General features: G+C 36.1%; 1 long non-coding RNA gene and 1 pseudogene across 1 annotated transcript in view; both read left to right on the top strand.

The window, feature by feature from the left end:
* Positions 1-27,106, top strand: part of LOC144223592 (uncharacterized) — a 462,828-nt gene that overhangs the window by 424,787 nt on the left and 10,935 nt on the right. The window lies entirely within an intron of this gene.
* LOC144223772 (U4 spliceosomal RNA) lies at positions 24,161-24,284 on the top strand (annotated as a pseudogene).

Raw genomic sequence — 27,106 nt, 5'->3', positions numbered from 1 at the left:
AAAATCGTCAAATTTATACAGTTACCTATATAATAATGGTGACCAGGGTCAGAGAGGAGGACCATAGAAAATGGAGAGTTAGTGTTTAATGGATATAAAGTTTCAGTTTGAGATGTCAAAAAAGTTCTGGAGATAGTAGTAATGTTTGCAGAACCATGTGAATCCAGGTTCCATGGCACTGAACTGTAACTTAAAATGGCTGAAATGGTAAAGTTCATGTTATGCATATCGTGCAATTGAAAAAAAAGAACAGAAGACAACAGTGAAAACAATGGACTAAGAATATTGTCTCCTCCATAAAAGAAATGAGAACACTGGCAAAAAATGTCATATGAAAACTTTCAGACCTCTGGACATTATCCAACGGCTTGCAACAATCAGGAAAGCATATACTCAAAAACATGATAATAAAAGAAAAGCCTGAATGCTGTTAAAAGTGGCAGGCTTAGTTGCTCACATTCAGAGTGCAACCCAGCAGCTTAGTTCCCACTGGAGTGTGCAGAATGGAGTAGGGCCTCCTTCAAAGCCTCATTCCCAGAGAATTGCTATTATTATTATTACTATATTATTATTGTTGTTGTTATTATTTTGTGCTGTTGATATTAAAAGTCGTGGGCAGACGTAGGAGTCTAGAGGACTATGCTCTGAACCTTGAGTCTGACTAAAACTGGGTAATAATTATATAATTTTTGATTTATATATTTTAATTATTTTAGCATACTTTTTTACTCTCGGGTATCTCTATTTGAATAATCAATGATCGTTCTACTATTAGGTAGCTAGAATTTTTAAATCCTTACATACTCTTTTTATATATCATGTCAATGATCAGATCCTTAATTTTAACAATTTATCTTTTTCTGGGTAACAACATAAAATTTGGGGTATTTCTCTCTCTCTGTCTCTGTCTCTCTCTCTCTCTCTCTCTCTCTCTCTCACACACACACACACACACACACACACATACACACACACTTTGGTTTTCCTAAGCACCGTCTAGAACAAACAAATTACTATTATTCAGCAAAGTCAGGTGATATTTCTAAGATGACCAAGACTACCTTTATTTCCAAACCTTGACCACTCTGTAAATTAAATAATTTTCATTTCAAAAGGCAGGGCAGGAGCATAAATGGAAATGATTTCCACTAAGACAGAAAAAGGGTAAGTTTTCTCCAGCACCAGGAACTTTTGGGCTAAGACATTTTTTTAGTGCAGTAGATTAATTCACTGCTAAATCTTGTCCAGTTAAATTTTCCACGTACACTAGTCCCCCTTTTCTGTGGTAGACCCTCAGTGGATGCCTGGAACTGTAGATGGTTTGTTACCATGTAGCTGTACTCACTCTCCTTCTTGTGATGATGTGAGATGATAAAATGCCTACCTGAAGACATGAAGTCAGGTGAACAATGTAAGCATATGACAGTGTTAGGCTGCTAGTGACCTTTGGATGATATGTGAAAAGGAGGATCATCTCCTTCTAGACTGCAGCTGACCTCAGGTAGCTGAAACCACAGATAAGGAGGGATTACTGCACACACACACACACACACACACACACACACACACACACACACAATTCCAGCTATTTCTGGCATGAAATTTTATCTAAAATGTTGTTCGTGTCAACAAGACTAGAATTTTGGATTTATGAATAAGCATAGGTGTCGGCCTTATATATCAAATTATCATTAAACTACCTACGAAGATTTTTTAAGTCCAGGATGAAAGAGCTCCAAAAGACAGTTTGTTTGGCTTAGAGGTGTTGGGCTGAGAAGCACTTTCTTTAACAATATGTCATATGAACCAGATGAAAGCAGATGATCCCACAGAAGATGGAAAAGGTCTTGGCTCACTCTCATTCTCTGCATCTAATTTTCAGGCGCAGGCATCCCCTGTTGAAAAGAGCAGTTAGCCACCGCCAGCTACACCAGAGCTCTCTTCTGAGCTTATTAGTTCCCTGTCTAGATCAGCCACTCTCTTTAGGAATTCTTATTCAGATTAGAGTTCCATGTCTAGTTCATCACCAAATGTTCTTGGACACATTTTGGAAAAGCATTCAGAATCCTCATGCTTTCACTGTGGTCCACGGTGAGTCCCCTCTTGCCTGGATTATTGAATTTGTCTCCTATGTCATCACTTTCCTCTCATCCCTCCGTAGTTTATTCTCACAGCAGCAGTCAGAGAGATCTTATTTAGGTAAATCATCTCACTTCCTGATTCAGAGCCTTCCAATGGCTCCTGGATTCCCTATGAGTCTGAGTTAAAATCCTAGAAGAGTCTGTGACTATGGTCTACAATAGAAATGTAAAGGTAGCCACAATTTTCTAGTGATTGGTTTAAAAGATAAAAGAAACAGGTCAACAAAAATTTAAATATATTCTGTTTGACTCAATATAGCCAATATATTATCATGTCAATATATAATCAACATAAAAATTATTAATGAGATATTTTACATTTTTAAAAGGTCTTTCAAAACCAGTGTAAACAACTCTCTCGATTCAGTCAAGCACTCAAGTGCTCAAAAGCCATATGTGGCTAGTGGCTGCTGTATTGAAATTATAGAACTATAAAATCAATTTGATCTCCTGCCTGACCTCAACTCTGTGAGCTCACCTCCTTAAGCTCACCCCTCACTGTCCTGGAAGCACACTGGACTTTTACAATTTCTGTCATTTTTTAGTGAATCTTCCCTAAGAACACTCTTTAAAATGAAACCCAAGTCTATAGCACTCACCATCTTATTCACTTCATTTATTAATAATATCTATCACTTTGGTATATATCATATATTTGTTTTTACTTTTTCTGGGCTTACTTATTCTGTATTGTACCACTAGAATTTAAACTCAGAACAACACATGTTAACATGTTTTTATCACTGCTTGTATCAACAGAACACAGAGAGTACTTGGAACACAGGCAGTGCTACATAAACATTTAGCACTTCTGAAATAAAGGGTTTGCATTTCTATCATAGTTCACTGCTCAGGTGCTGAAGTTCTAGATAAATATTACCTTCCCTCCAGACACTGTGGGCTTCATTTCTCACTTTGGGGTTTGGCCGAAGCCAAAGCAAGAGACACCAAATCAATCCATCATTTTGAGAACATGTATTATTCTAGTTAAAGAATAGTCATTAGTGGGGTGCCGGGGTGGCTCAGTTGGTTAAGCATCCGATTCTTGGTTTTGGCTCAGGTCATGATCTCAGGGTTGGTGAGTGAGAGCCCCATGTTGGGCTCTGCACTTACAGTGTGGAGCCTGCTTGAGAATTTCTCTCTCCCTCCCTCTCTGACCCTCCCCGACTCACAAGCTCTGTTGTTCTCTCTCTCAAAATAAATAAACATTTTTAAAAGATAATAATCATTGGAATAGGATTAACATACATGTTTTCAGAATCAAGTGTCTTCACCTAGTGGCTTCAGCCTAGCAACATACCCCCTTGTGCATTCTATTTTCTCCATTTGATATATTCCACCTAAATTAAAAATACAGAGCACCTGGGTGGCTTTGGTGGTTAAGGGCCTGACTATTGATTTTAGCTCAGGTCATTATCTCACGGTCATGAGTTCGAGCCACTGGTCAGTGTGGAGCCTGCTTGGAATTCTCTTTCTCCTCTCTCTCTCTGCCCCTGCCCCACTCATACACTTGTGCGCTCGCGCTCGCTCTCTCTCTTTCTCTCCCTCTCTTTCTCTCTCTCTCAATAAATAAATGAACATTAAAAAATAAATTTAAAAAATAGCCAAGAAATGGAGTCCAGAAGATCTTGCTCTGGCAGTGAGATGATTTGTTTTTTTTTTTTTTTTTTTCCCTTAAAATTTGGAAAGTTGTCACTCAGGATAACTCTAACCATTTATTCATTTATCGCCCATTTTTCCTGATTGTTTCTTCAATTTTTAATAAGCAACTGGCGAACTTTGTTACCAGCTGGTTTTCATACAGCAAGGATTGGCTTGTTGCTATTTGCAACACTGACAGGCATCAGAAGGAAGCATAAAAATCGAGGAGTTATGTTTACCAAGAAATATAGGGTTTATAAAAAAAATTTATAAAATAAAAATTTATGTTGAGTCTTTTCCATAATATCTCTTTAAATTAATATAAGAGAACCCAAGGCTTTTCCTTGATTGCTGAGGCAAGGTAGAAGTGCCATCTTAAGTGTATTCAATGGCAGATGCTAATCTTTTGTGTGTGAGTGTGTGTGTGTACTTACCATATGAAATAAGCACTGAAGACCATTTCCCAAATGGTTTTACTTTTTTGAATTTCAGTTTGATTTTGCTCTGTATATCCTTATTTTTTTTTATATGTAATTTTTGAGCCCTTCAGCATCTAAAAAAAAAAAGTCTATTTGGCTCAAACACGTAACCTGGTAATTTCTATAAAATTTTTTTTAGATTTAAATCTTTTTCCCCCCTCAGAACTTTTAATGCCATTGTCTACTAAGAGCTCATGTTCTGATGAGGAGGCCAATGTCATTTGCTTTGCTAATTTATAGATATACTATTTGAATGTTGTTTCTTTGTTTTTCTCTATAAAATTGTTTAGATCTTCTCTTTTTAATTAAGGTAAACTTGGTTTAAATTGCTTAAATGGATGGCTTGGAATCCCTCTTCTTTATAATCTACCCTGAATAAGAATCTTGACTATAAGAACTGTGGATGTGAGTAAACACATGGAATGGCATACTTTATAGAGGTGTGATGCCACACACAAGGTAACGCTCTCATTCCCAATGCCAAAATAAAGGGTTTCCCCCAGCCATTCTTAGCAGATCTCGTCATCTCTTTGGAGATTATTAAACACCAGTGTACCAAACTTTCTCCATATTTCAGTGATGCTTCTATTTCAACACAGTAAGGTTTCTTCAGTGAAATGGATAAATTTTTTAAAAATATGAAAATCAGATATTCCATTATCTAAGGATTTACAAGAAATTCATAGTAACGTAGTATGAGAATTCTATGACTATATAATAGGGTTGTTCCATAGTAAATCTGACTTCTTCCACAGACAAATTTGAGCACTAGAATAAATATTTCTTTGATTCATATAAATAAATTGTAAGTACATGGCTGTGTGTGGCAAGAGTGAAGTAAAGAAAGAAGGGGAGAAAAGTATTGTAATACTCTTCTGTAGCTGGCTCCTGAGGGAGGGCCTTCTAGCACATCCTTTCGCCCATCCCTTTGGCACATCGTGCCCAATTCAAAATGTAAACAAGTAGAGCACCTGAAATCTGACGGCCCTGTTGGTAAAATCCTGTGCCACTGGGGAAATCTTAGGCCACATTACTATCCTAGTCTCGGATTCTCAATTTTATGAGTGCGCCTATTGAAAGCTACAATCTTATTAAACAAAAATATGGTAGTATAGTATGATTACATAAATGCAAAAAAATACGAAGATTTGCTGTAGTCACTCACTTTCTATGATGCAATCCCAGTAATTCCTTACATTCCTTTGATGCTTTATGAGATATTAATGCTTTCTCATCCATTATCTTATTTGAACCTTACAGTATTTCTGAGAGGTATACAAGGTTGATATCATCAAATTTTTCCTATTGAAAAGGAAAAGAGATAACTATAGAAACGAAGTAATTTGGCCTCAGATACAGAGGTAGACAATATGACCATGAGTAAAGAAAATCTCATTTAAAACAGTCAGGAAGCCAAAAGTGAGTTGCTGTCCTACACATGCTATTCCTTGCAGCCTGCATAAACAGCAGGAAGACGGAAGATAAGAATCGTTTTGACAAGGGAGGCCATTTTTCACATAGGAATTTTCTTTCTTCCTCTTAAAGAAATGAAGAAAGCTCCCTCCTTATCCCAGCAGCAGCACACTAACCACCACTTGCGGCAAATGAGAAACTGCTATAACCTCCAATCCTTGTTCTTCGTCAATGAATTTTTGTTTAAAACCCCTCTCCTCAATTTCCTTCCAAAACCTTATAAAAGCTGACTTCATCTCTCTATCTCTTCAGACTTGCCTGTGATTTGACATAGTTTGTCCCGAATTGCATTTCCTCTGCTATTCCCAAATAAAGTCATTTTGGTACTGACATAACTGGCTATTTTAAAGGTTGACAACAGTATGGAAACCATAATTGCGGCCGAAATCTACGAGTCCCCCTTCAACGTTCTCTCTCAGCAACACAGTGAAGAACAGCTCCACAAGCTCCAAAATATATACAGCAACAAGAGTGGAAACAATGCAATAAAAGACTTCCAGTTGCCCTCTCAATCCCTTCTGTGGCTATAATAACCCACAAGTCACTTTAATTTTTTTCTCTCATTTCACTTATACACCCTTAAAATGTGCAGCTGCATTTTTCTTTGCCAGCATAGAACTAAGATATTCCCAAGATTTCACTGTGATGTATTCAGCCCAGGACTTGTACCTGAACACCAGGAACCATGGCTTTGTCTTTCAGTAAGACAGCAGGGATCTTCTTTCATCTCACTGTACTTGTCCAAAAGCCTAGAAACTAGAGATAAGAATAAAAGGACTGGCGAAATGTAATCTCTCTTCCTATTTTCCCTCACCCCCAGCTACAGTTTTCTGATTTGTTTCAACCTCTTTGTGGTGCATAAAGGTATAGAAATTTCAAGAAGACACGCAGTAGTAGTAGTAGAGCAGCAGGCACTTCTAAGCCTTATGATTTGTGTTGGCTTGGCATTTCCCAAAGGCATTTCTTTGGGGATCAAATTACTTATAAAGCCTGTATGCTCCACAGGGAAATCAGATGCGTGAGCAGAGCAAAGCCATTCAAAGGCTCATGTATCACTTTGGGAAAATCAAAGTTTCTCGTGAAACTCTAAATCTGGAGCTTAGCCCTTTTGACAAGTCATTTCAAACCCTACATTATAATTCCTGACCCCTTTGGAATTGCAGTTGGCTTTAATGTTTCTGGATAAGTAAAATGTTATCCTAAAATGAGGTAAAAACAAATTGCCATTTGAAAAACCAGTCTTCGGCAATCACATTGGAACTTCAGGAAGATTGTTTTCTTTTTCATCATTACTGTGTGTCAAACTTAATCACAAAGTCACAGTTCTCAATGGCAGAAAGTATATACTTTATATATACCCAATCACAAATACCTTTTTGAACTCTAATTCACTGACGTCAGCCTTGGGCCATTTCATCTTTCAAGGAAGCCTACCAGAAGAAAAAGAAAAAGCAAGAGTCAGTGATAACTAAATTGTATTTTCAAGAACTATTCCAATTCTTAAATTATGTATTTTTTGTGAAATAAAAGATGTTGTGGGGTCATATGTGGTATTGAGGCAAAAAAGTTCTCTACTTTAAGACAAATTACTTACGTTCAAATTCTTCATCAGATATTTACGTGATCTGTAGGGGGTCAAAACACAGCTCTGTTTTCTATTTTCCTCATCTTTTCAGTTGTGTTTTAAACAGATTTGATTCTAACCTAAAATCATGGAAAGATTCTTGTTTGAACCAAATAAGACAATAGATGTGAAGGCTTCTCATTAGTATAAAAAGCTTTTTGAATATCAGGAATATTTACTTGTTAGTTTAGGGTTCAAGTCCATGAAGAATTAGAATTTGACCCCCTGGAGAGGAAGGACTAGTGGAACTTCAGGCTTGGTGACATAAGGCAGGGTACCCAAAGTTAGTAAAAATATGGTTTTGTGGGAGAAATGCTGATTGGTCCCATACAATGAGAATATAATGTCAAGTATAATGAAGCAGCAGACAAAATGACAGGTTGGTGTCAGATCATGGAGGAACTCAAGTGTTGTGGCTCTTTTAGCCAACTCCAGGATTTTATGTTGTTAAGCCTCAAAGTCACTTTCCACAGTGTGAGATGCTACTTCTTCTTTGCAACAGGCTCAGGAAATCAGACTGCTCTCGGGAGGGGCTGTCTCATAACTCATTGGATTCCATTCTGGCTGACTGCATTGGAGTCCCTTAAACATTGCTGTATCAAAAGAGAGCCAACAGGTAAACTGTAGTATAATCTCAAGCAGACACAAAGATCCTGCTTCTTCCTTTTATTTTTTTAATGAAGAAGTTTGTAAAAACTTTACCTACTGAATTAAAATTTGAATTCGACCATACCGGAAATAGTGTTAATAGTTAATTATAAACTAACGCTGTCAAAGCTTAGCTGTCTAAATAACTGCTAAATTATTACAAGGTAGTATGAACATTGAGTTTTGAATATTAAATGAGGATAACTCCCCAATGTTAATATTTAGGAAATGTTCTATAATTTCAAAATTATATTTAAAAAAAGAGAAAATGTTTCTTGCAAATAAAATACCTTAAGATTGAAATATGTTATTCTAGATTAGCATAGTTGGCAAATATTTGTAATTCACAGGGTAGGATTATATCAATGAGCAAAAACCTTATGAAAGATTTTAAATTATAAAGACAAACTATTAACTTTTTAGGCAAAAACAGTTATTTGGTGGAGTAGGATTTAATCCAAATTATTTTTGGATAACTTTATATATTTTTGGATTATTTATATGTTACTTCAATATCAAATTAGTACCAAAATTGTTGTCCTTTTATTACAGAGTATTTGGCATCATGATATTATATATAGCGCCTATTCCTGGATATAAAAAAATAGGTTTAAATAATGTTTTCAATTATAACAGATTCTGTTTTTCATACAGTCATAATAAAAGGTCTTGTGTCTCTACAAAGTTCTTAAAATTACATATATCCCTTTGTGAGTTCTAGATTAATATTAAGAAGAAAATCCTGCAAATCCAAATACCTTAACTAAATACTGCAAATATTTTAACAAATATTTGACAAAATGAATTCTTTTCTTTAGAATTCTTTAATGTTTTATTTATTTCTGGGAGAGAGAGAGATACAGCATGAGCAGGGGAGGGTCAGACAGAGAGGGAGACATAGAATCTGAAGACAGCACAGAGCCCGACTCGCGGCTCGAACCCACAAACTGTGAGATCATGACCTGAGCTGAAGTCAGACACTTAACCGACTGAGCCACCCAGGCGCCCGAACAAAATGAATTATTAATTCTCACTAACACCAAATGCAAAAAGGGGATTAAATTTCACAAATATTAAATAATAAATGTTTGGGAAATATTTGTAAAATAATTATAACCTGTCAAGATGAAGCATCACATTAAAAGGTCAGGGAAAGAAGTTAAATACATGCCCAACAACATGGATCTCACCTCCTGAAGGTGAGGATAATACTGACTGTCCAACCTGCCAGAATCAGAGAAAAGTGTGAGACTCAAAATGGGGGGCCAATAGCTAGGGGAGCTAACAAGATGTCTTGTGTGAAGTTGAATATCTTAGACCAGTTTCATCATGAAAGGAGCAGTAATTTGTCCTCGCTGGAATAGATACTGCCATTTTCCCTGCCTGCCCTCTGTTTATCTGACAACAACACAATGGACTTAGTGAATTCACTATTGTGAGAACGCCCACACCATTTCTTCCAAACATATCTTACATAAGAAGTAATACAATAGGCTTATATTCAATGGTAATGGCTCTCCAACCATATAGAAACCTCTGGCATCTGGTATATGGACTTGCCAATTGAAGACACAATTAGAGCACCATCTAGAAGACATTACCATCCAAATTTAAAATGCTTTCTTTCAGAATGTGATCCATTCACTGAACTAATGACCTCTATTTATTCTGGTTGTGTCTCTCATGGCCAGAATGTATGGGTACCAAAATTAATGGTTGGAAATGGAGGTGCTGTTGTTTTTCTCCTTGACTTTGGACTTTACTAGCTTAAAGATCTTAATACATAAGAAATTTTTTTCACTGGGGTTAATTAATTAAGAGTTAACATGAATACTGATTATTTCCTGCTTTGCTTATCACTGAATGCAAAGGCAAAATGAAAGAAGGAAAGAGAAAGGGAAGGGAAGGGAGGAAGGAAGGAAGGGAGGGAGGGAGGGAAGGAGGGAGGAAATAAGAAGAAAGAAGAGAAGAGAAAGAGNTTATCACTGAATGCAAAGGCAAAATGAAAGAAGGAAAGAGAAAGGGAAGGGAAGGGAGGAAGGAAGGGAGGGAGGGAGGGAGGGAGGAAATAAGAAGAAAGAAGAGAAGAGAAAGAGAAGAGGAGAAGAGAGGAGACGAGACGAGAAGAGAAGAGGAAGGGAGGGAAGAAGGAAAGAAGTGGAAGAGGAGGAGAAGAAAGGAAGAAAAAGGAGAGGAAAAGAAGACAAAGAAGACTGCTGTTAAAGCAACTGATCCTGATCATCAAAGGGGTAGGCTGGTGTTATACTTTTCAACTAGTTAAGGAATTTGTCTGAAACACAAAAGATCCTTTGGAACCCAGAGGAAGCCATTATTCCTTCTATGTTCAGTGATAAAAGATGATAACTTTAAACAAACAGGAGCCATGGGTTCAAACTCTCAAAATAAAAGTTTAAGCAACCTCCCTAGGTAAATTACACTACCGGATAAAGATAAAATGCTGACTGAGAGCAAAGGGACAAGGAATGGTACTATGGAGAGGACGCCGTCCATGGGTAAGCACAATGCTGTGACCGGTGACAGAAAAGATGACTAGGAAACTAATCACACTATTTTCCCGTGTTACATGTATATTCATGACTAATGCCATTGTCTTTCCATGTGTTATTATAGTAACTTGCATTAGCTCTCTTAACAGATAACCAATAAATTAATTATGGATTAGCTCAATGAATTCACACAGTAAAGATCTGTTCTTTACTTGTGTGGTCAGATACCTATATTCTTTATCAAGCAGCCTTGGGTTTCTTCCATCCAGAGACTCAAGAATCCAAGCAGCCTCCATCTTGAGGCTCTACCATTCAGTGACTTCACATTTCCATTGCCCTCATCTAATGGGGAGATGGGTAAAAGGCATGAAAAATTGGATAACTGTGCACCTTACACTGAAATAGTTCAGCCTTCATGGATAATCACATGTGAGTACGTCAGATTTGCTGAGAAATGTGGAAGCAGAGGTATTTGTTTCTCCTCAGATGGCTTTCTTAGAGTCCTGAGCATGCTCAACTATAAATATCAAGTGATAGAAATGGTGTATTAGTATAACACTTCCTTGGTATTAGTCTTGATATGTGTTTCCTGGGCTCATGACTGCTAGATATTTAGCATTTCAGCTTAGTTCTTGGTCCACATAAGTTTTCTTGGGCTACCTAATAGTCTTCAAAATAAATCTCTTTCTGCTAAAACTAGTAGAGTGACTTCTGCTGTTTGCATTAAGAATTCTGAATGACTCAGGCCTCATATGGTGAACTATCATACATAGTGCTGATTTAGGAAAGGAGGATTGTTGAGGAGTAGAATTTTCTTTTAATTTTTAAAATCATGTTCAAATTTGATGAAACTTAAATTCTAGTTATTAAAGCCAATAAAAAGAGGGATGAGACAAAAGACCACTCTGTTCTCAAGCAGAAATCATTTGAGGGGAACAGTGTCCACTTTTCTTATGGATGCCAGATGTGTTCTTTTCAGTGTTTTCATTAATAACCTCGGACAATCACTCCCTCTGTTTATCTTCTAGTTTTAAAATTGTTTTTCCCTCCACACAGATTGCCATGAAATCAATTTTCTTTTTATCTCAACTAGTTTTTTTTTAATGTTTTTATTTATTTCTGACAGAGAGAGACAGAGAGAGACAGCGTGAGCAGGAGAGGGTCAAGGAGACAGGGAGACACAGCATTCAAAACAGTCTCCAGGCTCTGAGCTGGCTGTCAGCAGAGAGCCTGATGCGGGGCTCGAAGCCATGAACCATGAGATCATGACCTGAGCCAATGTCGGACACTTAACCGACTGAGCCACCCAGGTGCCCCTCAACTAGGTTTTATAATAAATATATTCTTTAGAATATCGCTTGTGCCATGAGTCCAAGGTTTCTATTTTGCTTTAATTCATATAATGATAGAGCTGGGAAGAACATTAGAAATGACTAATTTTATTTCCTGAAGTTATAGACATGGATACCTAAAGAGAGAAAATGTTAACTGTCTATGGTCAGTAATGTTTGGTAAAGCTTAGCTCAAAACCCCAGTCCCTTGGCATCCAACTCAGTGACTTCTCAATATCCCTCTTGTCTAAAGTCCCTATCATGATACTCACTGCTATGTAATTTCCAGCTATATATCTCACATTATAATCCATAGTCTCTCAAAAGCACAGAACCTAAGATTCAGATTTATGCCAAGTTAATATTTCTGTGTTTAAAAGGTGTTCTATCAAATAGTCACTAAAATATAATTCAAAAGTTTTCCCTGGTTTGAGCTCAGGTTGTGATTATTCTGTATTCTAAATTTCCCTCACTCCATTAACCCCTATCTTCAAATACCATTTTCTTTGCATTTTCATTGTCTTAGTTAAATGTATGTGTCAATATGAAGAAATAAGTTTTCCCACTAAATTAATCAGTTCCTATAATGTTTTTAGAACATGGTTAATATATTCTCATGAGTGACTTTTCTTAAACTAGCTGACAGACATCAGCGTCAATCATGCATAGATAATTTCAGAGATATATTAATTATCCCACTCAAGTTGCAAGCCCAGATACCTCAATATTCCTTTCCAAAGAAAACCACTGTTTTCATGATTAATGACTTATTAATATGATTTTTCTTAAAACATGAATTCCTGCTCTGGTCTCTTGCATTGGTAGTTGAGTGATACAACAAACCATATTCAAATACAAAAAGTGTAATAGAGGTAATGGATCTAACCACATTTTTCTACAGTTAGAGACCATTGGAATCACAAAAGTCAAGTTGAGAGATAGATCAATAATTAACAAAGATCAGTTCTTCTGGAGAGTCATTGGCCTATACCCAGTCCCACTCTATTCTCTTTGTGTCCAAAGGTTTTTTTGTTTTTATTCATAAAATACTTTGTTCAAGTGAAAATATACTTCAAACCCCAGTATGTAAATGAAGTAAAAGTAAAGTTACTTTGGATGAAGTGCCTGCCTGACTAGAATCTTCTCCTCAATTCCCATGCAGGACTTTGATGTTTGATGGTGCTCAGAGGAATACAGAAGACTCCTAAAAGCAGTTTGAGGACACAAGAAACTTGATACCGAAAGGGGTTTTTTTTGTTTTTTTTTGTTTTTTTTTTTACAGATAATCTTTTCAAGACCAAAAAAAAAAAAAAAGCCAACGACATATAAACTCGTCATCACAAGTGAGTGTAGCACTACCTTTAGTACTTAACTGACATTAAAGATATTCTTGTCCTCGAGCTCCAGATTAATTCAGTTTTATTCATGGAGCTGCATAAACCATTTGGATATATGCCCTAGCATAGTTGGGATTTATATTCAAACATTAGCAATTTAGGATTTTACCCCATCATTCTTCTGTTAAATATTTACTGAGAAGCAGAGTGAGAATTTGATTAGAAAAATATCAGACTCACAAACTGAGATTTAATGGGCTTTAGATTCCAACTATATTGCTGCTAAAAATGTGTTTGTTGTGCATTGGATGGTAAATACTGAATACCAGAAAGAAATAATCACTGAAACTTCTAAAAACAGATATTTTCATAGTCCTCAGTCACACATTTGACTATTCATTGTATTATGTTTTAAAAGTTGTTGCCGGCTGCTCATTTTTTAAAAAATTAATTCCAGTAGAGTTAGCATACAGTATTATATTAGTTCAGGTATACAACATAGTGATTCAGCACTTTCATACAACGCCCTGTACTCAACACAAGTGCACTTCTAAATCGCCATCACCTATTTCACCAACTACCCCTGCCCCCCCACTCCCCTATGAGAACCATCAGTTTGTTCTTTATAGCTAAGAGTCTGTTTTTGTTTTGTATGTCTCTCTCTTTTTTCCTTTTGTTGTTGTTCTTGTTGTTTCTTAAGTTCCACATATGAGTGAAATAGTATGGTATTTCTCTTTCTCTGACCTATTTCACTTAGCATTATACTCTCTAGCTCCATTCATGTTGTTGCAAATGGCAAGATTAAATTCTGTTTCATGGCTGAATAATATTCCAGTGTGTGTGTGTGTGTACGTGCACGTGTGTATGTGTATATGTCTCACATTCTTCTTTATCCATTCATCTATCAGTGGACACTTGAGCTGCATCCATAATTGGCTGCTATAAATAATACTACATTAAACATTGGGGGTATGTATCTTTTTGAAGAAGCTGGTCATTTTGACTAAGGTTTGTGGTCACGTTAGTCATACAAGTAAGTCCTTGTAACTGTTCAGGTAACCATTGATGGAATGTCTTGGTAAACTGACTGGTTGTTGGGATTCCAGTTGCTACAGCTACATAGAAACCCAAAGTGTCCTTGGCCTCTGCATAGTTCATTTGCCTTTCCTCCCATGTGGTGCCACTTCACCCTTCACTTCATGATTAGTTCAGTCCTAACTTGGCTAAAATCCAGAGTTAGGTGAAAGCAATGTAAGGAGCTTTGGATCAGCACTAATGAGAATGACCCTTCAAGCCTACTTGACAGAAGGTTGATATGTACCAACTCTAGCCAAAGAGCCTCTTCTTAATTTAAGAATACTGACTCTTATAATGAGACTTGTAATTTGTTCTCTTGTGTCTGGGTCCCTAGAATAAAGTATCTTTTTCCCAGATACCATTTTGAATTTTGCACCCCATGTCTAGCTATACGGCATGTCAAGTACTGGGAATGTTCCCTATATTACAGGGCTAGATAAACCTATGGAAGAAAATCCTTAGCATCGAAGTTTTATAAGGAAATAATGAAAATGATGTTTTGGCAGAGAACTTGAACAAAAGTCTAGTCTTCCATTCAACAAAGTCATCCAGTAAGTATCAAATATGTATTATATGTCAGGTATTGTTTTAGGCAATGGAGATGAAAAACTAACAGAACAAATTAAATCTCTATCATCACAAAATTTACATGCAAAGGGGTAGACAAACCATAAATAGATATAAAGAATCAATGATATAGAGGATAATGTCAAGAAATAACATGAGCTATAAAGAAAAATAATGAAGAGTAAAGGGATAGGGAGTGACATCTGCTCTTTTGATACAAAGATATTTCTGAGGAAATAGCTTTTGAACAGAAATGTGATTTATGCAAATGTCTCTCTTCTTTTAACTAAGTTCTAGAAACATAGGGCTCAATATGAGGACAAATGCAGCCAAACCATGGCCCGACAACTGTTCAAGATGTGTCCAGTGGGTCTGCCCCCTTGAGGTATAAAAAATATCTACTAAGAAGAGTACTTAAGACACTTTGGCTTTAGCAAGATAGGAATTTCCTGAATCTAGGAGACCTAATTTTTAGGCCAGCTATACGTTTATAGACAGTGTTCATACATTTTTCCAGGAGTTGATGGTTAGTTCAGATATCTTAGAGACTATAGAACCTGGACTAATGTTCACAAGAAGGCTAAGACAAATAGAAGAAAGTTCCCAGGCTCAAACACAGTTGAAGAAGGCCTTTGTTCCTAGCGGCCTCAACACCTTTACCTGCTGGTTTCCCACGGTTTTATATACTAATTGCAGTATCTCTGAGGCTCTCTGATTTCTTTGTTGCTATATCCCCAAGAATATAACCCAACAACAATTTTATGAATGGTACTCAACAAATTATCTGTTGAATGAATGAACAAATATGAAAGGACACCAACTTCTGGGGTTTGCTTCTACCAGTTTACAGCACTAAATCTGTAAGTTGCACAATAGTTGGCAACCTTATCAATTGTATTCACCAATAACTCCTTGCACAAAATAATATGTTCAGTACATTGTATTAAGTGAAGGATACTCTCCTAGGCCTTTCTGTTCTTTGTCCCTCAGAAACTACAGCCACTTATTTGTTTCCAGTTACAACCTCCAAGGTATACATCTGTAATTGTAATATTGCTTATTCTCCTTTTGCCAAGCCTGTAAAAACAGTCTCTTAATTGATCAAAACACTTCAGATAAGCATTCTCCCAATAACCAAACCTGCACATGTTGACAAATGGGCTTATAACTTTCTTCTAACCCATCATTTGTTCCAAATTTCTATATTACATAAAAATTCCCATCATTTCTAGACTCACAAACCTGTCATATTTGGTTTCTTTGTCTCCTTCACCCCTTATATGAAATTGAACATAACGTTTTGAGAAGTCTTCTACAAGTATATTGTGCAAAAGTATTAATTCTGTATTTATGACCTGCAAGACACTGTACGAAGCCCTGATATAAAAACTACCTTTAGGGGGGCCTGGGTAGCTCAGTTGGCTAAGTACCTGACTCTATTTCAGCTCAAGTCATGATCTCATGGTTTGTGAGATCAAGCCCCATGTGGGGTCTATGCTGACATCATGGAGCCTACTTAGGATTCTCTCTCTCCCTCACTCTATGCCCGTCCCCCACTCATGCTCTCCCTCTCTCTCAAAATAAATAAACATTTTTAAAAAAATAAATAAAAACTACCTCCAATATCAAAGGGCCTCCAATCTCATAAGGAGAGTGTTACAGACAAATCATTAATAAGCTATACAATAAAAATATTTACATACAAACATGAAAACACAGTGTGTTCACACAAAGCAAATTGTTCTGTTGTAGAAGGTTAAAGGAGGCTACGCCTATTTTCACTTTTACAAAAATTTATTATGGAGAAACACTTCAGCAAATTTAGGTGAGGGTGAAGATGTAATAAGATGTTGCTTAAATAGCATGTGGCCACACTGTAGGTAGTAGTGTGCAAGGGGCAAGGGGCGCCCAGGTGGCACAGTCAGTTAAGCATCCAACTCTTGAGCTCGACTCAGGTCATGATCTCAGGGTCATGAGATCGAGCTCCACATCAGCCTCTGTGCTGACAGCATGGAGCTTGCTTGGGATTCTCTCTCTCCCTCTCTCTCTCTCTTCCTTTCCCACTCGTGTGCCCACACGTGTGCACATTTTCTCTCTCTTTCTCTCAAAATAAATAAATAAACTTTAAAAAAAGAGAAGAATAAAAAAATAGGCAAGAAAGTGATACATTTCAATCATACTAAACAAGATTAATCCATAAAAATCCATCAATTTTTATAATACACATCAGAGAGAAAAGAGATATGGCAGAAATTCACCCTGTCGTAGTCAGAAACTATCTGGATTTGGAAAGGAAATCAATAATTTGGTGACATAAAATGTGCTTTCATGGTATTATCTCATTTTGGTCCTCACAAAAACTTTATGAAATAGAAACAACATAGTTTCCTTCTGNACTATGTGGATTTGGAAAGGAAATCAATAATTTGGTGACATAAAATGTGCTTTCATGGTATTAATCTCATTTTGGTCCTCACAAAAACGTTATGAAATAGAAACAACATAGTTTCCTTCTATTAAAGAGTAAACTGAGTCTAAGTGATGTAAATAATTTGTTGGGTCATAACAGATAATCTAGTGACATAGTCGGAACTTTGACCTGTGTATCCTGATTTTCAGTTCTCTTTCTTTAAAAGCATAGGAAGATGATCATTAGATTTTTCAGAATTAAGCCTTTTCATTTCCATAATCCGAGGAGAAAAAAAGGAGTGAGACTTGGCTCGAAGTGCCTCATCCTAAATAGGTGTATTTCCTGCAATGATGTATTGATTCAATCCATGTCGAAAGAGATGAGCTTCATTTAATTTTTTAATTATTATTTTAAGTTTATTTATTTATTTTGAGAGAGAGAGAACACAAGCGAGTGGGGGTGGGGTAGAGAGAGGAGAGAGAATCCCAAGCCGACGCCACAGTGTCAGTGCGGAGCCTGATGCAGGGCTTGAACTCACAAACCCCTAGATCACGACCTGATCCGAAATCAAGAGTGGGACGCTTAAGTGACTGAGCCACCCAGACGCCCAGAGCTGTGCCAATTATTAAGATATTTTTTCTGCTCCAAACCCACCCTTGTGCCCTCTGGGAAGCTGGTCCTGAGACCAGTTTTCTGCTTTGGTGGCTTTTCCCTGACAGATTCTGTCAACAGAGGGAGCAGAAAGGCCGCAGGGTTGGAAGAGGAAGCCGGAACTTGCTCCTGGCTCTTCGTTCTCCTGCGGGATCGCTGTCGGTTTGTGGTTCCTGTGAGGAGCACATCCGCAAAGCTTCGTCCCCGTGATGGCTCCGCATGTTTGTGTAGCAGCAGGGTCCCCTTCTCAGAGGTCTCTCTCCCGAGCACAGAGACACCAGAGACACCACCTGAAGAAGAGCAGAGCTTCTCCCTCCGCTGGCAGCTTCCAGCAGCTGCCATCTCTCCTATACCTTAGAATTCTTTTACTCTTTCAATAGTGGGCCGTTTTATACCTACTTAAAATTATTTATATGAAATCTTTTCTGTGGAATCACTGATATAGGTTCTGTCTCTTTCTGGACGTCAGGTTTCCAATACTTCCCTGCTAATCAAATATCTAAGAAGGACTTCAATTGCCTCTTGCTGACATCTCTAAATATTAAATATAGGCCCCCAGATGTACACATCCCCAAAAGTTCTTACTCTTGCTTTATATACAATGCCTCTTGTTCTCCAAGAAAATACATTCCTTCTGGATTTTCTATACATTACTTAAGAATGCCCTCTTTATGCCTTCTTGCTTAAACCACCATTATCTATCAATATTTCTTTTTTTTTCTTCTCTTTCTTTCATCTATCTGTCTTTCCTGGTTTACAATTTCTACTCATTCTAGTCATTCCTGTTTTATAAAAATAATATGTTACATCTGCTATAAATATATAATTTAAATCATATTTCATGATTTGTAAATCATAATCTACTTGTATGACAAAGCAATGCAATATAGGGAATGGTATTCTACTTTCAAAAGAAGAACACATTCATCCTAATGTTTTCTAAAAGAGTGACACATTGAAAACAACCTAAATATCTAACGTTAGGGAAGTGTTGAAGTGAAATACATTTTCCATTAAAACAAATATTATGTATGTAATAAAAATATTACTTACAAAGAATTCTAGTGATGGAAAATTATTATGGCAATATTCTGTGAGTAAATAAAGATATAATATGTAACTATGATATCTCAACTACATAAAAACACATAGAATAAAAACTGGAAAAAGAAGGTTAAAATATCAACAGTGATCGCCTCTGGATAGTTAAACTATGCATAATTTCTTGCTAATTTCCAAATACTTTTATAGTCAGAAAACAACAGAAACAAAAACTTATTAAATTTAAAAAAAGGAAATTGAGGATTAGCACATTTGATTCTCTTATAATTTTCTTTATGATCATTATCATTTTTCCACTTTCTCCCACAAGCTCATAAGGCCTTGGGGAAAGGAAATTTTTTCTATGATGCCTAAAATATACTCAAAGTTTCTCATGTGGTCCTTTGAATGCAACAGTGGGGGCAAAGGAATGTTGTCAGATGGAGTCAATTCTCTAACCTTAATTTGCTGACCTTTCATATAATTACAAAGATGAGATCCTCATCTATGTAGAATGATAAGAACACAAACGGAGACAGAAGGCATGGACTTTGGTTCTGGGTCTGACACTTTCTAATGATATAACTTTAGGCAGATCCTTTCTGTTTTTCCAAGACTTATTTCCTTATCTATAAAGAGATATTATTCAAGACCTCACAGGATTGTTTTGAAGATGAATGAGATTACATTTGCTGTTAAAATGTTACATAAACCATAAAATTCACACTAAATCAAGTATTTTCTTTTCAAATATTTTTCCTTCTAGAACTACTTCATTCAAAAGCCTTAAAACCTTATCACTCCCCAAGCCTTGAAATTTTGATCGAAATGCATTTTGTTTTTTGATAAACATCTATCATGATACTATACTTTGAGTACAAATGAATTACAATAAATGGCTTTATTTGTAATTTTTTGCAAGGAGCGGCCTCTCTCTCTCTGACTCGTTTTCCTTGTTGTGGGATTTAGTGCAGCATCTAAACCTACAAGATGACATCCATAAACACAGACAAACGTTTACTTAAGATGAAGAGCTGTGTCCTGCACATAGACTTCCCGTTGAAACAGGTTCCAGGAGGGCCTATAATATATCTTAATTGATCACCATCAGCATGTCATTTTAATGGCCTCATTATTCTAACCTCCCCCTATTTGGGATTCTGAATTTTAAGAAGAACATATATCAGAAAGCAGCTTTCACAAACACAATCAACGTTAGGGGATACTTGGCTGCTTTTGTTGCCAGCCCCGTTTTCATAAAGGTATTACATGATTCGGAGAAAATGTTTTCAGTATTAAGACATGATAATTGGACTTAATCAATATTTAATTATTTTTATATTAGCTACTTGACATTCAAATTGATTTTGACGGTGTGAAGATCTCATATGAATAGATGATCTCCTGGGCATTCCATAGTAACTACACCTGTTAAGGCTAAGATGCTAAGAATGCAAAGAATGTATTTCCATTTTCCTATTTTAGGTGTAGGGCCACAAAATGAAAGCTGTGAAAGCTCTTAGTAATTATTCATCTATTTCAAACTTTTCAATACTAAAATGCTTTGAACCATGTCTCAGACTGGACCATTTCTTATGTCTTCAACTGCATCTCAGACTATGCCATGTTTTGAATATTTCTTGAATACTCCTTAGGGGATGGATTATACATGCACAGCAAGGAAGTCTGCTCTTTGTGATGGATGGGTCTCTTATTGAGCATCCTCTGATGCAAACCTGTGAAAGGGGATAGATTAGATGAGTCAAGGCATTTACTGCCCACAAAGTGCCAAAGGATGACTTGGTACTCATCTCCACTACAAGACTAATCATACTCTGTTGCATAAGGTGATACTGTACCTTCCCTCTGGTTGGAGTATATATTTCATGAGAGTAAAGTACATGTTTTATTAATTTCTATACCCAGAACTGAATAAATGTTAATTAACAAATGAATAATAAATGAATGGGAGGCATACTAATAGTATGATTTGTTGAGATATTTCTTTATATTGAACCGAAACAAATTACCCTTTAATTTGGACTTAACTAGGTTTATCCTCTGAAACTACCCAGCATAAGCATTCCTCATTTTTACAAAGTCAACCTAGTGATAATAGATAGCTTATAATACACACTCTTCTTCTACAAACTAAATATCCTCTCTCTTTTTATCTGTCCTCTGTGCATGATAATTTACTGACCCTTCACTATATTGATTATCCTTCTCTGGATACATTTAATTTGCCAACATCCTGACTAATCACGGAATAAAACAGAAATAAGGGAGAGTATTAAAATGTTTCCCTCTACACAAAAGAATGCTTTATTTGAAAACTTAACAATGTATTTTTAGCTAGGAAAGTAGCCTAAAAATGAAAAACAAAACAGTCTCAATTGCAGAGGGAAATAAAAAGTGAGACAGAAGACCTAGGTCGTTTCCCTGGCATTGACATAGGTTATTTATCCTCCATTTTTAGCGTGTTGGTCTACATAGGTTACATCCTTAAATTGTAGTTCAGTGCATTTCTTCCCATTTAGATAAGAGAACTTATTATGACTGAGCATCTGTCAACATAGTGGTTTAAGATTCGTGGCCTCACACTCCATTAGTTCACAGACACATGTTTACTCCTCACTGATAATTGGTTTCTAGGGGTCAAAAGAGCTTTGGGGGATTTCAGTGTGAGATTTCAATGAAACAGCGTACACGTTACTTTCATTATTTAGAAATACATTCCAAGCTTAGTTTGGTAGAACTATAAAGGTGCAACCGTTGAACTTAATATCAGAAACCAAATAAGCAACAGATAAGACCTTTACATTCTCTTATCCCATAGCTCCACCTTTTTCTATACTGAACCATTCTTTCCATCTATGAATCACTCCTTCTCCATGAAATCTCTTCTCATCTGTACTCAAAGGTAATGGATTTTCCTTTTGCATGTGAACCTCTCCATAAGATAAATTCTTAAACTTCCAGACTGACAAATACTAAAAAAGAAAAACTCATAACTTATTGGAGGATTCTTTTTTTCACTTTGCAATGAGATAAGAAAAATTAGTTGACTGTTTTCATTATATCTATTTGGGGAAAAAAAAGATTATGCAACTAGCCAAACAGCATTTTACATTTTTGAGAAAGATTGATCCAATCAATCAAGGTTGTGAAGTTTTTACTTTCATTTTGTAGCTTTGCTATGGAGTCTGTAATATCCTATGCTATCACTGTTGTTCAGGGAAAACCAGGACGGGATAGCTAGAGTATTTCCTTCTCACAGCAGCACTGCAAGCTGCTAAGGAGTCATTATACTTACAATATTCACTTTTGGATGAATAAAAACACTGTTTTATAAAAATACTCCATGCACTCATTCAATTTTTCTTCCCTATGTGCCACTGTAGGCAATCAATTTCAAAAGAAAAAAAAAGATCAACTTTATTCAGGGAACCACAAGTGTTTGATTTTTACAAAGGTGGAAATGTGGTTTAACAGATCCTTGCCGGCAACGTTTAAAAATGAGTGTGTCTTGCGGGGAAATGGGAAATGGAAATATGAAAGGTGATAAATAAATTTTTAATAACCTTCCCAATAGGAAAAACAGATCAATCAAAGCTGTTCAAATGAGGTGTTTTAAATGCAAAAAAAGAGCAGTACAGAGAATCCCATCTTTATACCTGAAACCAAACCAAGATATGTTAAGAAATAACATTCAAACTTCATGGCCACACATTTCTCTAGAGAATGAGTCAGTAGATGTGACAGAGTTGGAGATGTGACAGAAGATCAGAGGCATTTTATCTACTTCTCCACTGCTAAAAATAAAGTTAATTTGCATAACTCTGTAACAAAATCCTGATTGATAAATGCATGTTAATATTTATACTACAAAGGATACAAGGCAATATTACTACTAATTGAGATCTGTCTTTGAGATAGAGAAACCCAACTATCATCCTCCATAGTTAGTCCCACTCAAAAACATAAAACTTATTCACTAATATCTCATCCTTCTGCATTACACATCCTTTTAATCTTCTCCATTTATCAATAGTTAAATGGTTAAAGAATGTTGAAGAAACAAAGTACTGGTAAGTTAAGCTATGTTGATTCTACCTCTTCCACTCACTTGATAAACAATTTAGGGCAAACTTTTCTCTACCTCAATGACCGTACCTGTATTTCCCTAATCTAGTAATAAGGAAAAAACAATGTGGGAAAGAGTAAATTTACATATATAAATCACTGAAGACCTCAATAAATAAATGTTAATACTTTATTATTTTTCTTTTTTTTTTCTGTATCTTATTAGAAGGAAAGCAGCTGATAAGTCTTTGGTAATTAATTGGTCTCTCAGCCTCCTCTGCTTCTCCCTACAACCAATGAGTTTGTTCTTCGGACCACCAATAGATTAATTTTCTTTCAAGACATTTTTATTTAAATTATTATCCTATTCCTAAAACCTATACTGATAACCCAGTAACTGCCAGTTAGAATTAATTGACGATAAAGGTGCTACCTGAAACATTTTTGATCATTCCACTTAAGAAAGTCTTATTTGATGGTACCCAGTGACAGTACTTAGTAAAGAGAGACTATATCTCTGTAGGAGATATATGTATCCTATACAGTGGGGACTACATCTCTCTTTTTCACAGTTCAAAGACTAGCATAAGATCTGGCAAAAATAAGCATTCACATGTTTCGTGACTGAATGAATGAATGAGTGAGTGAATGAATGTTCTAGTAAAGAGATAAATGTCAAATTTTCTATTTCTTCCTGTTCCAGATATGTTTCTAGGAATTTTTTCATTTCTTCCAGATTGCCCAATCTGTTGGCATGTAATTGCTCATAATATGCTCTTATTATTGTTTGTATTTCTGCTGTGTTGGTTGTGATCTCTACTCTTTCATTCGTGATTTTATTTATTTGAGTCCTTTTGTTTTTCTTTTTGACAAATCTGGCTAGAGGTTCATCAATTTTGTTAATTCTTTCAAAGAAACAGCTCCTAGTTTTGTTGATCTGTTCTACTGTTCTTTATCTTTTGTTTTATTCTGATATCATTGATTTCTGATCTAATCTTCATTATTTCCCTTCTGATTGTTTTGGACTTTAATTGCTAGGTTTTTTTGTTTTTTTTTGTTTGTTTGTTTGTTTTGTTTTGTTTTGTTTTGTTTTTTTGCAGCTCCTTTAGGTGTAAGGTTAGGCTGTGTATTTGAAACATTTCTTCCTAACTTTGCACAGTGGCAGTATTGTAGCCAATGAAGTTTACCCAAGGCGCGATTATTGCTAATTGAAAACTTTTCCCAATACCCCGCTATGACGACTTGAGACATTTCTTCCTTCTTCAGGAAGACATGGATTGCCATATACTTCCCTCTTATGACTGTCTTTCCTGCATCCAAAGGTTTTGGACTGCTGTGTTTTCATTTTCATTACTTTCCCTGTACTTTTTTATTTCCTCTTTAATTTCTTGGTTAACCCATTCATTGCTCAGTAGGATGCTCTTTAACCTCCAAGTATGTGTGGTCTTTCCAAGTTTTTATTGTGGTTGATTTCAAGTTTAATAGCATTGTGGTCTGAAAATATGCATGGCATAAGACCCATAACCAGTAAATAAATTGAGTCAGTAATCAAAAATCTTCCAACAAACCAAATTCCAGGGCTGGATGTCTTCCCAGGGGAATTCTACCAAAATTTAAAGAAGTTACTACCTTTTATTTTGAAGTTGTTCCAAAAAAAAGTAGGAATGGAGGGAAAACTTCCACATTCCTTCTATGATGCCACCATTACCTTGATTGCAAAACCAGACAAAAACCCCATGAAAAAGGAGAATTGCAATCCAATTTCTTTGATGAACATGAAAATATTCTCAACAAGATACTAGCAAATAAAATCCAACAATAAATTAAAAGAATTACTCACCACAATCAAACAGGATTTATTCATGGACTGCAAGGCTGGTTCAATATCCACAAATAAATCAATGTAACACATCACATTAAAAAAAGATAAGAACCATATGATTCCCCTCAAAATATGCAGAAAAAGCATTTAACAAAATGTGGCATCATTTCTTGATTAAAACTCTCAAGAAATATAATCCTCAGTGGGGAAAAGCTGAAATCTTTCCTCCTAAGGTCAGGACTATGACAGGGATGTTCACTCTCATCACTATTCTTCAACACAGTACTGGAAGTCTTAGCCTCAGCAATCAGACAACAAAAAGAAATACAAGACATACAAATTGGCATGGAAGAAGTCAAACTTTCACTGTTTGCATAATACATGATACTCAATGTGGAAAACCAAGATGATTCCACCAAAAAACTGCTAGAATTGATACATGAATTCAGCAACATCACAGGATATGAAATCAACATACAGAAATTGGTAGCATTTCTATACACCAATAATGAAGCAGCAGAAAGATACATCAAAATACTGATCCCATTTCCTGCTCTAAAAGCCATAAGATGCCTAGAAATAAACCTAAACAAAGAGGTTAAAAATATGTACACTGAAAACTATAGAAAGCTTGTGAAAGAAATTGAAGACATAAAGAAATGCAGAAAGATTCCATGCTCATGGATTAGAAGAACAAATATTGTTAAAATGTCAATACCACCCAAGCCAATATACATATTCAGTGCATTCCTTGTCAAAATAACACCAACATTCTTCACAGAGCTAGAATAAACAATAATAAAATGTCGTGTGTAACCAGAAAAGACCCTGAATAGCCAAAGTAGTGTTGAAAAAGAAAACCAGACCTGGAGGCACCACAATTCTGGATTTCAAGCTGTATTACAAAGCTTCAGTCATCAAGACAGTGTGGTACTAGCACAAAAACAGGCACATAGATCAACAGAATAGAATAGAGGACCCAAAAATGGACCCACAAATGTATGGCCAACTAACCTTCAGCAAAGCAGAAAAGTATATCCAATGGAAAACAGACAGTCTCTTCAGCAAATCACATTGGGAAAACTGGACAGCGACATGCAGAATGAACCGGGACCACTTTCTTACACCATATACAAAAATAAATTCAAAATGGATGAAGGATCTAAATGTAAGACAGAAAACCATCAAAATCCTAGAGGGGAAAATAGGAGGAAACCTCTTATATCTCAGCCACAGAAACTTCTTACTAGATATGTCTATGGAGGCAAGGGAAACAAAAACAAAAATGAATTATTGGGACCTCATCTAGATAAAAAAGCATCTGTAGTGAAGGAAACAATCAACAAAACTAAAATGCAACTGACAGAATGGGAGAAGATATTTGCCAATGACGTATCAGATGAAGTGTTAGTATCCAAAATATATGAAGAACTTATCAAACTCAACACCCAAAAAAACAAATAATCCAGTGAAGAAATGGCCAGTAGATGAACAGACACTTTTCCAAAGACATCCAGATGGCTGACAGACACATGAAGAGATATTTAATATCACTCATCATCATCAAAATACAAATCAAAACCATAAGTAGGTATCACCTTACATCTGTCATAATGGCTAAAATTAACAACACAAGGAAACAACAGATGTTGGCAAGAATGCAGAGAAGGAAACACTTTTGCACTATTGGTGGGAATGCAAACTGGTGCAGCCACTCTGGAAAACATTATGGAGGTTTTCTCAAAAAAATTTGAAAATAAAATTCTCCTATTACCCTGCAATTACACCTCTAGGTATTTATCCAAAGGATGCAAAAATAATTCAAAGAGGTACATGCACTCCAATACTCCAATGTTTTTAGCTGCACTATCAACAATAGCCAAATATGGAAAGAGCCCAAATGCCCACTGACTGATGAATGAATAAAAATGTGTCACACACACACACACAATCACACACACAATGGAATATTACTCAGCCATCAAAAAGAACGAAATCTTGCTGTTTGCAACAACATGGATAGAACTAGAGTGTATTATGCTAAGCATGAAATAAGTCAGTTAGAAAAGGACAAATATCATATGATTTCAATCTTATGTGGAATTTAAGAAACACAACAAACACAGGAGAAGTGAAGGAAAAATAGGATAAAAACAGAGAAGGAGGCCAATCATAAGAGACTCAAATACAGAGAACAAGCTGAGGGTTGCTTGAGGAGCGTTACATGGGAAGTGGTCTAAATGAATGATGGGCATCAAAGAGAGAATTTGT

The sequence above is a fragment of the Crocuta crocuta genome, unplaced genomic scaffold (assembly GCF_008692635.1).
Source record: "Crocuta crocuta isolate KB4526 unplaced genomic scaffold, BGI_CrCroc_1.0 scaffold70, whole genome shotgun sequence".
NCBI classification, from domain to species: Eukaryota; Metazoa; Chordata; class Mammalia; order Carnivora; family Hyaenidae; genus Crocuta; species Crocuta crocuta.
The sequence above is the reverse complement of the archived record's forward strand: the minus strand, read 5'-3'. Positions and strand labels throughout refer to the sequence as shown.